Source organism: Ammospiza caudacuta, chromosome 33 (assembly GCF_027887145.1).
Source record: "Ammospiza caudacuta isolate bAmmCau1 chromosome 33, bAmmCau1.pri, whole genome shotgun sequence".
Lineage (NCBI taxonomy): Eukaryota > Metazoa > Chordata > Aves > Passeriformes > Passerellidae > Ammospiza > Ammospiza caudacuta.
Window position 1 is genome coordinate 2,112,681 of NC_080625.1, and position 14,034 is coordinate 2,126,714.

Genomic DNA, 14,034 nt, shown 5'->3' on the forward strand with positions numbered 1-14,034 from the left:
TAAGAAAAGCAGGCCCCCACTCAGAAATAAAGAAAAGAAACCTTTATTAACTAAACTACAGCTCTAAGTAACAAGAAACACACAGGGAAAATGAAAACTTTCCAAAAACATTTCCTCCCCCCCACAACAAATTTCCAATACATCTATCCCCCAAATCACCAACTCCCGGTCCATCACCACCCTTTAGGTAATCAATTCTCAGTTCATCAAGGGGAAACGAGTCCTTCTTGTGCCATAGGCTTCCCCAGGAAACACCGCTGAAATCTCGTGTGTTTCCACATCACTCGTGGCACCGCCTGCAGAACATCTGCCATCGTGACATCTTCCTTCCATGCCCAGTGCTCTCACCACTGCACATGGACCAGAGCTGCTTCTAGGGTTGTCCTTTTAAGGATGCTTTGTCCCGTTCCAAAAAGGGCACAGTCTCACCTTTGGGACACCTATCCCCCCCAAATTTCACCCCCTGGGGCCCCGGGGTACCAACACTGAACCCTCTTGGCTCTGAGCCATTGCCTCCCCCTGGATGCAGTCTCTGTGTCACAGGAAACATGGTTCTGTCCATGGCTACACAAGAAAAGTCCAGCTAAGGCCACTCCATCATCTCTTCCCACCTAAGATTCTTCTCTACTCTCCTGACATCTTTCACTTGCCCAGACCTTCACACTTGCACATTTTCTTCCTCCATTTCATCTCTTATCTCTCTTCTAGGAAAGTTAATGTTCTGCAAAGTTTTCCTTGTCCGAAAAAGGGTTAAAAGCTCGGGCTCTGCCCACCCAAAGCTCCCACAAGAGGCCGGACCCTTCTCTGCCAGCCGGGCTGTGCTGCCAGCACAGGATATCAAATTTCACGGTGACACAGGCGCTCTGTCTCTCTCTGTCTCTTTCTGTCTCCTGGGGGGGAGGTGTGGCTGCCCGATGCCTCTCGGGGCTCTTCCACCCTTCCATCCTCGGGCCAGGCCAACCTCACCCAGCCCCAAACCAGCCAGGAGCTGGGCAGGGGAGGTCCGACCTGCTTCCCTCGCTGGAACCCAAGAGAGCTTCCCCCGGGAGTGCTCTGCTTTTTAACCCCTGTGTTCTCAGAGGCGTATCCAATGTCCCCGGTGGCCAAACTAGGTGCCAGTATTCAAATGTGAGCACCTATTGGCCTGACCACTTCATATCCCAGAAAACTAACTTCCTCTCAAACCACGACATCTATAAAATCTCAGTCCAGTTTATCCCAGTCTGTAGGAACCCAGTCCATTTGATCCCAATCCATATTTGATCCCAGTCCATATTTAATCCCTGTCCATAGTTTATCCTAGTCCATATTTGATCCCAGTCCATAAAATCTGTCATATTTGATCCAGGCCATATTTGATTCCAGTCCAAATTGATCCCAGTCCAAAGTTGATCCCAGTCCTGATTTGATCCCAGTCCAGTTTATCCCAGTCCACAGTTGATTTTAGTCCATATTTGATCCCAGTCCATTTTTTATCCCAATTCATACTTGATCCCATCCCATGTTTGATCTCAGTCTATATAAGCTCAGTCCAGTTTATCTCACACTGTAGGATTCCAATCCAGAGTTTATCCCAGTCCATATTTGATCCCAGTCCATATTTGATCCAAGTCCATATTTGATCCCAGTCCCTATTTGATCCCAACCCCTATTTGATCCTAGTCCATGTTTGATCCCAGTCCGTATTGCCCTGCATACATTCCAAAAGTCTGCAATTCCAGGTCCCAGCCAGGAAAAGATGTTCCTGCCCTTGAAGGGAAATGGAGCAAAATCCTACAGAGACATTTCCCTGCCAGCCTTCAGGACTTCAGCTCCTGGGACTGGGAACTGAAATAGTAATTGGGAAATAAAATAATAAATAATCAGGGGAGGATCTGTGGGGACATCTAAATCAGGGCAGGGGTCAATTAAATCAGGCAAGGGGACAGCTAAATCAGGGCAGGGGTCAATTAAATCAGGAGAAGGGGAATTAAAACAGGGAAAGGCTAAATTAAATCAGGGGAGGCGTCAAATAAATCAGGGAAAGGTCAGTTAAATCAGTGGAGGGTCTTTGGTGGCAGGGGTCAAGTACATCAGGGGAGGGGTCAATTTAATCAGGGGAGGGTCTTCGCTGGTCACTGGGGCAATAAAATATAGGGAGGGTCTCTGGTGGTCCATGGGTCCACCATGGAGACACTGAGAGAGAAACAGAGCAGGCAAAGAGAGGCAGGAGAGAAAAAGGGACACCAAGACAAGGAGCTGAGAAGGCGGCACTCTGCAAACAGAACTGCAACAGACTGAACATGAATGGGAGAGAAATCAGTATGTTTCAGAGGTTTTTTTGCTGTCAAATACATCCCACACACCCAGCCCCACACAATCTCCATCCCACCACTCTAATTGAGATCCCACAACTCTAAATCACTTCCCAACCTCATGTCAGCCTGATGGCTGCGGAATCGAGTGAGTTTGGCATGGGATTGAGTTTTTTGAGGTGGGTTTGAGCTCTTTTGGGGGTAAGATTGAGCTGTTTTCACTGGGATTTGAGTGGTTTGGAGGTGACAGATCCATTCCTCTTGGCTTTTGCAGTGCAAAGAGATGGAGAATAGAAAAAATTAAGGTGAAATTAAAAGTAGAAGCAGCCAGGTGTGTTCTCAACATGGATCACAGGGAATGTGAGTGACCAGGGCTGTGCCCAAAGTGCCTCCTCCAGTGGGGGATGGAGCTGGAGCAGCACACGAAGCTCTGCCCGCACCTGGGGCACTCCCAGGGCTTCCCTTAGTGGTGCCTCCGTTGGTGTCGGGTCAAGTGAGAGCTCCTGGAGAAGCTCTTCCCACACTGGGGACACTCGTAGGGCCTCTCCCCAGTGTGGATGCGCTGGTGCCTGATGAGGTGGGAGTTGCACTTGAATCCCTTCCCGCAGTCAGGGCAGCGGAAGGGCCTCTCCTCTGTGTGAATCTGATAGTGCCGGAGGAGATGGGAGCTGGTCGGAAACCTCTTCCTGCATTTATCACACTCGTAGGGCCTCTCCCCAGTGTGGATGCGTCGGTGGGTGATGAGGGTGGAGTTGTGCTTGAATCCCTTCCCACAGTCGGGGCATTGGAAGGGCCTCTCCTCTCTGTGAATCCGATAGTGCTGGAGGAGAATGGAGCTGGTCTTAAACCTCTTCCCACACTTGGAACACTCGTAGGGCCTCTCCCCAGTGTGGGTCCTCTGGTGCGTGACCAGGCTGGAGCTCTCTCTGAAGCACATCCCACACTCGGAGCACTTGTACGGTCTCTCCCCAGTGTGGATCCTCTGGTGGCTGATCAGACTGGAGCTCACGCTGAAGCTCTTCCCACACTCTCCACATTCATAGGGCTTCTCTCCAGTGTGGGTCCTCTGGTGCTGGTTCAGGTGAGAGCTCTGGCTGAAGCACTTCCCACACTTGGAACACTCATAGGACTTCTCTCCAGTGTGGATCCTCTGGTGGCTGATCAGGTTGCAGTTCCACCGGAAGCTCTTCCCACACTGCCCACACTCATAGGGCCGTTCCCCAGTGTGGATCCTCTGGTGCACAATCAGGTTGGACTTCCACCTGAAGCTCTTCCCACACTCCCCACACGTGTGGGGCTTCTCCCCATCATGGAGCTGCTCATGCAGCACCAGCTCCGAGCTCTGGCTCCGTCTCCGGCCGCCTTCCCGGCCCAGGCTGGCTCTTTCCCCCTCAGATCCCCACCAGCTGCGTTTGCAGCCTCTCCTCATGTGGCATCTCCGGGGCTTTTCCTCCCCGTTGGCTTCCTGCGCCGTGGAGCCGCTCAAAACGGCCTCTTCCACCAGGTTCTGCCGCGGGCATTTGTCCTCCCTGCTCTCCATGCTCAGCTCCTGCTCTGGGGGAGGAAGGACAAGGACAGGATGGGATTTGCCTCCGTGCCACAGGCAAGGGCAAGGAGATCCCCCCAGGGTTGAGATGCACCTGGTCCATGCTGGGCTGGGAGATGGAGCAGCACAGAGGGGAAAGGGGCACTGACTTCCTCCTCACCTGCCTCAGTGTCCTGGGGCATCTTCCTCTTCCTCGCAGCCTCCCTGGGGCTGGCAATGAGAAATCCTGGTTTGGGGAAAACAAGGGATGAGCACCTTTGTAGGAGCATTGGGGGGTAGGACGGTTGGGACAGACGGAGACGAGAGAGCTCTGAAGCCAGGGCGTGGAACTTGCAGTTTATTGCAAAGGGCCTGGGTGCAGGGCCCTGCTTGGAGCTGCCAGGCACAGCTCGGAGCAGGGCTGAGAGAAGAGAGGGGTAGAGAGGATGAGAGGGTAAGAGAGTAAGAGGAGAAGAGCATATGAGAGTAAGGGTCCCGTTACAATACAATAAATCTTCTTCTGTGTTGAATATTCTATTTCTCACTAGCCAATCAAGTACAAGATACAAATCCTATAACCTTTACAAACAGCCTATAAAAATCATTACATCACCGAACTGTTACATTTTACACACTAAAAACTCCTCTTTGGACCCTTTCTATTGAGCTAGTGGGGTATGCACTGACCCTTGGACCTGTCTGCAAACAGAGGGAATTGTTTCATCAAAAGGGGAATTACCTTCAGTTTGGCCACACCATTGTTTTCCAGTTGTTCACTAACTGAAGTATCTCAGAACTTGCTTTCATTTCAATCTTCCTTACACTTTTTATGTTCACAACATCTTTTGCCAGACAATCGTATTTATAAGGCTTTCCTGTTTCATCTTCCCTAAAACACATCGAGTTTGAAGGTCCCTCTGCCCGAGTCCATCTCTACAAGTCACTGGCCATCAGGGCTCCAGAAAAACCTCCCAAACACCAAGTTTCAGCCCTGAAAAAGCCTCCCAAGAGTTCCCCATCCCTGGTCCCACCCCTCTGGTGTTCGGGGGTTCCCTCCTGTCCCAGCTGCTTGGGGTCATGCTTGGATTGGGGGTTCCCCTTCTCCTCGGTGCCCACCCTGCCCAGGCTGCTGGCAGTCCCAGCAATGCCAAAAGCTCCCCCCACTTCGCTCTCCCCATTTTGGGGTCCAGGGGCTTTTTGGGCTCTAGGGCTCCCTTCTCCCCTCATTTTCTGCTTTGGGCTGTGAATGAGACGAGGGCTGGTTGTCCCAGACCTGCCAAGTGAGTGCTGGAGTCTCCCGTGCTGCCTTTCCAACTTTCCTCGAGGGAAGCAGCCAGTAAAGAGACACAGCGAGTGATAAGAGGAGTGAGAGAATCCCCCGGGGTAACTGGGACTGGGTCTCAGAGAGGGGCTGGACCTCTCGGAGGAAGGGAGCAGAGGAGTTTCCGAGCCCAATCCACTAGGAAATGGGACAAAAGGGAACCCTAAAAATTCTGTTGGTTTGAGGTATAAGAGAGCTCAAGAGCATCCAGAATGAAAACCTGCTGGGTTGAGGAATTAACATTCCAAGAGCATCCACGGTTGGGCAGAATTCTGCCAGATTGAGGATATGCTCAAGAGCATCTGGGGTTGCACAACACAGCTGGGTTGAGAGATATCCAAGAGCACCAGGACTGGCCAGAAACACCTAAATTTGTAATAGGTGATTTTAAAGTGTAGTATATGGTAGAGATAATTCATGTTATTAATGTATAAAATATTGTAAAATCCACATTATGTCTTTTCAACACAAGAGCAGTGTCTTATTCATATACATCTAGTTCCTGGACTTGGTTGAGATAAACATCGGGGTTTTTAATGAAAGAACAGAAGCTTCCAGGGCAATAATCGCTGGCTTCCCCCGGTCACCAGGTCTAGCCAAGAGTGACTATTGCCTCCATGATTACATCTACCACAATGATGCACAGCCCCACCCTGATGCATGTGAATGCTGACTTCCCTGGAGTCTACTGACAACATCAGACACCGGGACTGAGTCTTTGTCCACCTCTGTACAGGTAAAGACACGGTTATGCTTGGGAAGAGACACAAAGAACATTCGGTCATCTCTGCCTTGAGCAGAATAAACTGTAAAAGAACTCGCTGCGTCAGGCAGCATTTGTGAACAGGGGGAGACTCTGACATTCGGAGCTCAGATCCGTGTTCACCCAGCACCGAACCCGGGCTCGACGCTGACCCTTGGCTGTGGTGGTTTTGACGACCAAACTTCAGTCTCACAGACAAATTATTAAATCTTTGCTAAATTTTCTTATAGGTTTGGCTCTCGATTTGATCATTCATAACAAAAGGTACCTTATTGTTGTCTTGTTGTGTGTGAGAGTGAGTCACACACAAAATCAGCCCTTCCCTGGTGCTGGGAAGGGGGGCTGTGCAAACAGGAGTGTGTGACCCACAAATGAGCCATTGTTCTCCTGGGTGTGTGGGGGCTGTGGCATAAGGTACAGGTGACCTGCAAACGGGCCATGTTCCCCAAGGCATGTGAGGGGGCAGTGGCTAAAGAGTGTGAGTGACACACAAATCAGCCTCACACGTGAACTGCACCGGAGGCAGCAGAGTCAGGGCCCTCCCAGGAGGCCCGGAGATACTGAGACCCAGAGGCCACCCCAAGGTGAGGGGGGCCACAGGGACCCGCGATTCTCTGTCAACAGGGATCCACTCTGTGTCCTGAGGGTGGGAAAGAATGTGTGGAAGAGAATGGGAAATAAAAGTGAGTGAATGTAGATGAATGAAAGTATAGGTAATGTATATTCTGTATTTTAAGCTTCACTATATCTCCTTGGAGGAAGGTGTATTGTACTGAAAATAGTGTGAGAAAAAAGTTTTTTATTTCTCTGTGTGTAGTTGAAAGAAAAGTGGTATTTAGGTTGTTAGTGAACGTGAAAAACAGAAACAGAAGATAAATAGATAAGATCTGGAAAAATGAGACAGAAAACCAGTAAGTTGGATACAGGGGAAAAAAAAAGAAAAAAAATTAGTCCTTTGGGAGTTATGTTAGCTAACAGAGATACAACTCCTTGCAAAAGGAGAAAATACAGGGTATGTAGTAGTCGATGGGAACAACATGCAAACTATGGAAAAAGGGAAATTAACCTTAAACTAGTAAGCTCAAACTTGTGAATTATATACTTTAAAACCAGCACTAGAATATTTAACACAAAATGAAGGAACTATATATACTGATTCAAGGTATGCCTTTAGAGTAGTACATACCTTTAAAAATTTTTGAAAAGAAAAAGATTACTTAATTCAAGAAGAAAAGGACAAGTACATTAAGGAACTTATTTTAGACCTTTTAGAGGCATTAAAATTACCTAAAAGAGATAGCTATAGTACATATTAGGGAACTCCAAAAGGGAAAGACCCCAGAAAGAGGAGAAAATAATTTGGCAGATCACAAAGCTAAGGATGCAGCAGAAAATGGAGCTGAAAGAGTTATGTTAATATTAACTCCAAATGAGGAAAAACTCGAAATTCCAAAGTTTAGGGAAGCTAAGAATATAGAATTAAACAACAAAGGAAGTGTACAAGATAAATCAGGGAAATGGAAACTTTGATGGAAGACAATTACCCAATAAAATGTACTTCTAGGAAAATATTAGAAGACAGGCATCAGAAAACCCATTGGGGTACTCAAGCTTTGTGTGATCATTTTTTAAGGAACTACGGGTGCACTGTGATTTTTGGATTTAGGATTTACCCGAAATTTGCCAAAGGATAAATAAAAAGGTGATGAGAAAAACAACATTAGGAGGTCGTGACTTAGCTTGTTGGCCATTTCAATGTATCCAAGCAGAAGTTTAGATTTGTTAGGTTCTGGGTTTATTTGTAAAAAAAACACATTTAATCTAGAAGAAAGAGCATATGCCATATGTTAGCCAGGAGATTTAAGGAGAATAAAAATATTTGAACTATCAGAATGCACCGAGAAAAATCAAGAAAAGAAAAAGGGGAAATGAAACGGAGGGGAACAAGAGGAAAGATAAGAAAGAGTGTGGGATCCTCTGCAGGTCTTGCCCCCTCCGTTCGCGGCCCAGGCGCCTGTCCCGGGTCCCGGCTCGCTGCCCGCCTCAGCTCCGCCTGCCCCGGTTTCCATCCCAGGTGCGGCCTCACTGCCCAGGGCAGCTCCACCTGCCCCGGCGCTGTCGCTCAATTTGTGTGCCCTGCTCCCACTGCCTGGCCCGCGGCCGCTCTGCCGCCCATGCTGGGGAAGATGGGGGTTGCTCTGTCCTGCCGCCTGCTCCGAGGTCACCGCGCCCACCGCACCCAGGGGGGGTCCCAGCCATCCCATCCCCGGCTGCCCTGCCCGTGCCACCTGCGCTGGGCACCGCCGCTGCTGCCGGGCTCTCCCACCTGCCTTTGCTCTGCCGGCAGCTGCCGGATCAGCCGCCATCAGCCATGTGGGGGCTACCCACGCTCCGCCTCGGGCTCCACGGGAAGATCCCCCTCTGGTGATTCCGGCAGCAGACCCTGCCCACACTCCCACCGAGCCTCGGCGGGATATCCTCCCCTGACCCTGTCCTGCTCTGAGTTACGTCCTCTCGGTAACCACGGCTCCGGCTGTTCAGGGAAACTCTCTCTCTCTACAGGAAGCACCTTATCGAAACACTAGGAGCTCAGTGAAAAGGCAGCCCTCTCCAAATTCTTTCCCAAAACACGGGAGAAAGGCTATAGAAGGTAAAGAAGTGAAAGAGTTAGATGAAGGGATTGCTCTATTTCCGTTCAGAGAGGTTCCCATGGGAGGGATGCGCTGCTCCCCACCCCGCAGGAGCCACCAGCGCCCCTGCCGGCCGTGCCCGGAACTGCACCCAAGGGCAAAGCGCCGCAGCCCAAAGGCCGGGACTGGGTCCGGGCTCTGTTTGCTGTCAGTGCCGCAGCTGTTGGTGTTTGTTTGCTTTATTATACACACTAGTAAAGAACTAGTATTCCTATTCCCATATCATTGCCTGAGAGCCCCATGATTTCACTCGTCTAAAAATTAAGAAGGACAGGATGTGAATTCTCCATTCCAAGAGAGGCTTTTTCTGCCTTCCCGAGCAGACACCTCTCTTGTAAAGCAAGACGAGCACCCACGGGCACTGAGGGGGGCTGCAGGATGGGCACAAGAAGGCCCTGCAGCACTTGGGCACAAAGGCACAGCAGGTGAGTGCAAGAAGGGAGCACCAAAAGGCCAAGCTGAAGGCAAAGGCCAGGGCACAGCTCCTACAGCCCCTGAGGGATCAACCCCAGGGCCCAAGGGGGCCCCAGCACCCAGGGCACGGCTCGGCCACAAGCACCTGGCAGAGGCATTGCCCTCCTCGGCAGGGGAGAGCTCACCAAAACAGCCTCTGGAAGGGAACCAGGGCTCCAGCTGCAGGGCACAAGGACACTGCAAGCACAGACAGCAGCACCCTCAGGACCAGCAAGTCCACCCCTTGATGGACATGGATTGGCAGGGCTGTCACAGCTCCCATCACACCAGGGACCCTCCATACTGGAGCCCTTGAGAACATTTAGGGTGGGTCTGCATCGAGAGGAGGCCAAAAATGTCTCTGATTATTCAGGGGATAAGTGGGAAAGATGTGTGGTTTTATTCCACCACTGTTAGCAGAAGTGCGAGATGGGTCTGAAATGCATGAAGTTTTATCTGCTCCTAATTTTATCATGATTTACTGGGAAGGCATTTGATCGCTAAACTCGTAACGCAAATTACTATTATAAAAAGTGATACAGAGGCCAGTTCTGTAACTCCATGCCAAATGTCACGCAAGGCCTATGCTGAAGTGAACCCAGAAGTGTGGGCAGGCCCAGGGAAATAGAGAAAGTTAGATATGGAGCCTATACAAATTACTTTAAAGCAACCAAGACAAGCAATACCCTGTTCCAAGAGAGGGAAGGAAGGGGTCACAGCCTGAGATTGAGTCCCTGTTCAGGGAAGGGCTTTTGAAGCCAAGGATGTCTCCCTACAACACTCCTATCCTGCCAGTCAACAAACTGGATGGATGGACAGGAGGAGGAAACACAGAATTTTCAAGTGGTAAAATGAAGATTAACTGAGGCGGCAACCCTGGGCCTTCCAGAGAGAGAAAAAGAATTTGAGTTACAGGTGGATGCTAAACAGGGTCTTTCCAGAGGAATTCTTGTGCTAAAATGTTTAACCTTATATAGGACCTCCTAGAGATCAAGTCTGGGATCAAGTTAAAGCTTTGACAACCAAAAGAGCCTCTAAATGGATGAGCAGGGCTCGGTTATTACAGTATGAAACTTGTTCAATGGCACAGGAGGATTCAGAACTAAGGACAGGGCAAGGGTTTAACCCAGCCTCCTGTTTGAACAGCCTGGAGAGGGGCTGGCAAGGAACCCAGGACTGCACTCAAGGGACAGAGCTCCAGACCCAGGCTGGAACAGATTGATGGGACATTCCCTGGCCTGAAGGAGAAAATGTGTTTGTGGATGGCTCTGCAAGGGCAGCAGAAGGGAAAAGAGCTACAAGACAGGCTGTTATTAAGGAAGGGGAATCAGACACAGCGCAGGTCACCGCCCCATGCTCAGCTCAACCCGTGCAGCTGTGGGTGCTTGTGAGAGCCTGGCACTGAAATGCCCTGAGCAGGAAGGCTTCAATATCTTCTGCTGACACCATGGCACCTAACAGGGGGGCAAAAGCAATTCTCACTGCTTCAGCAACCACTGGAGCAGATATCAGGGCACATTCTCCCACAGGAAGCTGGGCTGGCACACAGCCTGCCCTGGCACTTTGCTGCTGCCAACACCCAGCCAGGACATCGGCTCCTGCCTAAGGAGTGCAAAGCAGCACCACTGGTGGCCAAGGGGCCCATGCCAAGTGTCCCTGAGGCCAGAAACAGCCGCCAGCACAGCTCACCCCGGGGGACCCCTCAGCCTGGCCTCAAGGGCTCTGAAGCCCCGGAGATTTGCACTTCCTGCCCGCAGCAGGAGGATGGGAGGCCGCCCCTGAGCCTGCCCTGAAGGCAACGCAGCAGCAGCCAGGGCTCCACAGCGGGCCAAGCCCCTGCGCCTGCCCACAGATCCTCGGCTGGAATCCTCTGCAATCCTGGCCACCCTCCTCTGCCAGCTCCAGCCACTGGGGCCAAGCCTTGCTGCCACTGCTGCAGCTTCAGCGCTGCCTGGGCCTGCACTGCCACAGCTGCTGGGAAACACCACGGCACAATTCCACTCTGGGGCTCACTGACACCCACACTCTGGGCTGCCTGCCACTGCACTGCTGCAAAGTGTACCGAGTTTGGTTCTTTTAAATTTAATTTCTCTGCTCAGAAAGGTTTCTGTACACAAAGGTTTGCCTTTCGGAAAGGAATTTTAAAGGTTTTATTTAAGGGATGTTACACCACTCAATAGAGATGAGTTTAACATTCCAACAGACTGGGAACAGCCCAAACGACACCCACAGAGATAACGACCAGCAACAAAACATCAACATTGCCCAGCAGCAAACAGCAACCAACAGCTACCCCAGACACTGCCCCCGGCAGAGCTGGAGACACCTGGGCTGGAAAAGGCTGAGAATGAAATCCAGGAGTGTGGACACCGAATTCACACTTCAGAGGGGAAGAAATCCGGGTCCAACAGGAAACCAAATGCTAACAACTTACACAAGTTGGAAGCAAGGAACATTAAAGCAGTGGATTTAGATTGGTTCTACATAAAGTTTAGGAAAATCTAGTAAAACTCACATGGCATGGAATGATTTTTTCTGCACAGCTGGGCTATTTGCGAAAGAAATTATTTCTGTTGCACATCCTGGCCAGAACCAATGATACCTTGGCTCTCTAACAATAAAGAGATTCTTGGAGAGATTTTGTTTTCCTTGCAGTTTCAGTGACAAAATTACAACATGAGAAAATTTTTTCATTATATTCCCACTTAATGTTGTCAGGTAGGTTTGGGACAGAAGTGTGAGAATCAATTTTTGGTCAGGGTTTTTCCATGTTCTCCTTTATGTAGCTTTTGTAAAATTGAAGAGCTTTAACTGTAATATTTTGAACTCGTAAATAGTTCATACTTCTTAAAAAAAAGCAGATTCTGGGGGGGCCACATGTGACTCACCAGATGGCTGCCCTGGAAGAGAAGCTCCATTCCAGGCAGCCTCCAGAGGAGCTCTAGAAATGCAAATGAACACTGCTGGGCAAAGTGTGGACAATGCACCTGGGTCTCTTGCCCGGGCCAGCAATTGGGCTGATTCCCTATGCCCCTCACCCCAAGCTCTGCCTGCTTGCACTGATGGAATTTGCACAGCTCAAGGCAGAGCCCAGGGGGAGGATATCTGACCCTGCAACACAAACGGGTGAAGCTGCAAAGGGAAACAGCACATGGAGAATGTTGGGAAAACTTCACTATAAACAAATGGGGGGAATCATCCCTCTGCCCACTACAACATGTGCTCTCACTGTCTGTGTTATATAGGGTATATTAGAGCACTGGGGATTTTTTGCTACCAAAAATTCAGGGAAATCAGTTGGGAATCCAAGGATTTAATGATTTAATTAGAGAAAAGCAGTCAATTGATGCAGCCCTGGCGAAAAATGGAAAAAAATATGAATGGCCAGCAGAACAAATCCTACAACACCATGGACCAGCCCCTGGGAACCCGAACCAATTCATATCAGGAGCCACAGAACCCATTTCTCATTTCAATGGCATCATTAGATTACAAGCTGCCCTCGCAATAACCAACCAGACAACTCCAGCGCCTGACCTTCCTGCCGACCAATCCACTGAAATGAGGAACACAACACTTAACCATGGGATGGGATCATATTACGTTTTAGCAGAAAAAAAGGGGAGTTTGTGGAAAATTAAATTACTCAAACTTTTGTTGGAAAGAGATGACAAAGGAAAATTGGTGAAACAGATAACAAAGGAAGTAAGAAAGCACCTCATGCTCCAGGCCAAACGTGGAAAGGATGGGAATGGGACACGGTTTTGTGGCTCCTTGGCAGTCCATGGGTTAAACGAATGCTGTTTCTCCTCTGATGTGCAACACCAACTCTCACCTTTTTACCATGCTCCACACCTTGAGAGTGCAGCTCATTCAGCAGCTGAGCGAGGGGCCAGGGATTTGTAGATAAGGAAGGCATGGGCGAAACCATCAGCTTCAATAAATGTAACTAATTAACAAGGACTGCTGCTCACACAAAGTCCCGCTAAATTCCTGAGCTTCCAGAAGAACAAAGACTTAATAGAGCCGTGAATATCGGCTGTTATACAAAAGTGGGGGTGCACATTAACGAGGACATGCAGTTGCCGGATCGGGAGGTCTGAACCTTCCAAGCACCTCAGCCAGTGGGTAAAGGCAGAGGGAGATGAGGCCAGCAAAATGAGAATAAAAAAGGGGCTGCGAACAATAACAACGGCAGAGAGCGCACGGCAAATTCCCCACGGCCTCTCCCTCTGCCCAGCAATAAAGTCACTTTTACAGAACTCCTGTCTCCTCTGCGCACAGAAACCTCTGGCCACGGCAATTTCCCCGCACAGCGCCGGGCACGGGGCAGCCCCCTCTGTCCCAGCCACAGCAACCGGGCCGAGCCAGCGCTGCTCCGGCAGCGGCTCCTGCCGAGGCAGCGGCCGCAAGGAGACCGCGGGCAGCCGCTCCCGCAGCGCCCTCACGCCAACGGCAACACGCGCCGGACACGGCACAACGAACCCGCCCGAGCCCCCTGCCGCCCCCGAGGCCCGCAGCCAGCCCCGAGGCCCCGCACAACCCAGCGCGGCTCCCACCTGGGCTGCGGCCGCCTCCCAGCTCCGCCGCCGCCTCACCGCGCTCCGGCCGCTGCCGCCGCTCACGGCACCGCACACACGCTCCGACAATGGCGCCGCTGCCCAGCCACGGCCGCCCTCAGCCCGCCACCGAGACCCTGCTCCGCCCCGCTCCCACCAATCAGCGCGCCACAACCACGACTGACGGCACCATCGCCCAATCGCAGCCAGGGGCGGGCTCTGCACACGGCACAGCCCCGCCCCGCGCTCTCAGGGCCCCCTGGGCTGCGTGAGGGCAGAGCCGGAGCTGAGGAACAGCCCTGGAACGGGCCCGGGCCCGAGGGGATTGAGCTGAAAACATAAACAAACTTCTCCGCACCTCCCGCCACGGCTTTCCCGGCACTGCGGCTCCGGTGGCTCCGGCTCAGCAGGAAGCCCCGGAGCATCACT

The 14,034-nt window shown here is 51.0% G+C and overlaps 1 pseudogene; it reads right to left on the bottom strand.

The window, feature by feature from the left end:
- Positions 1 to 2,395: 2,395 nt before the first annotated feature.
- The window catches only part of LOC131570213 (uncharacterized), a 1,483,036-nt pseudogene continuing 1,471,397 nt past the window's right edge, over positions 2,396 to 14,034 (bottom strand).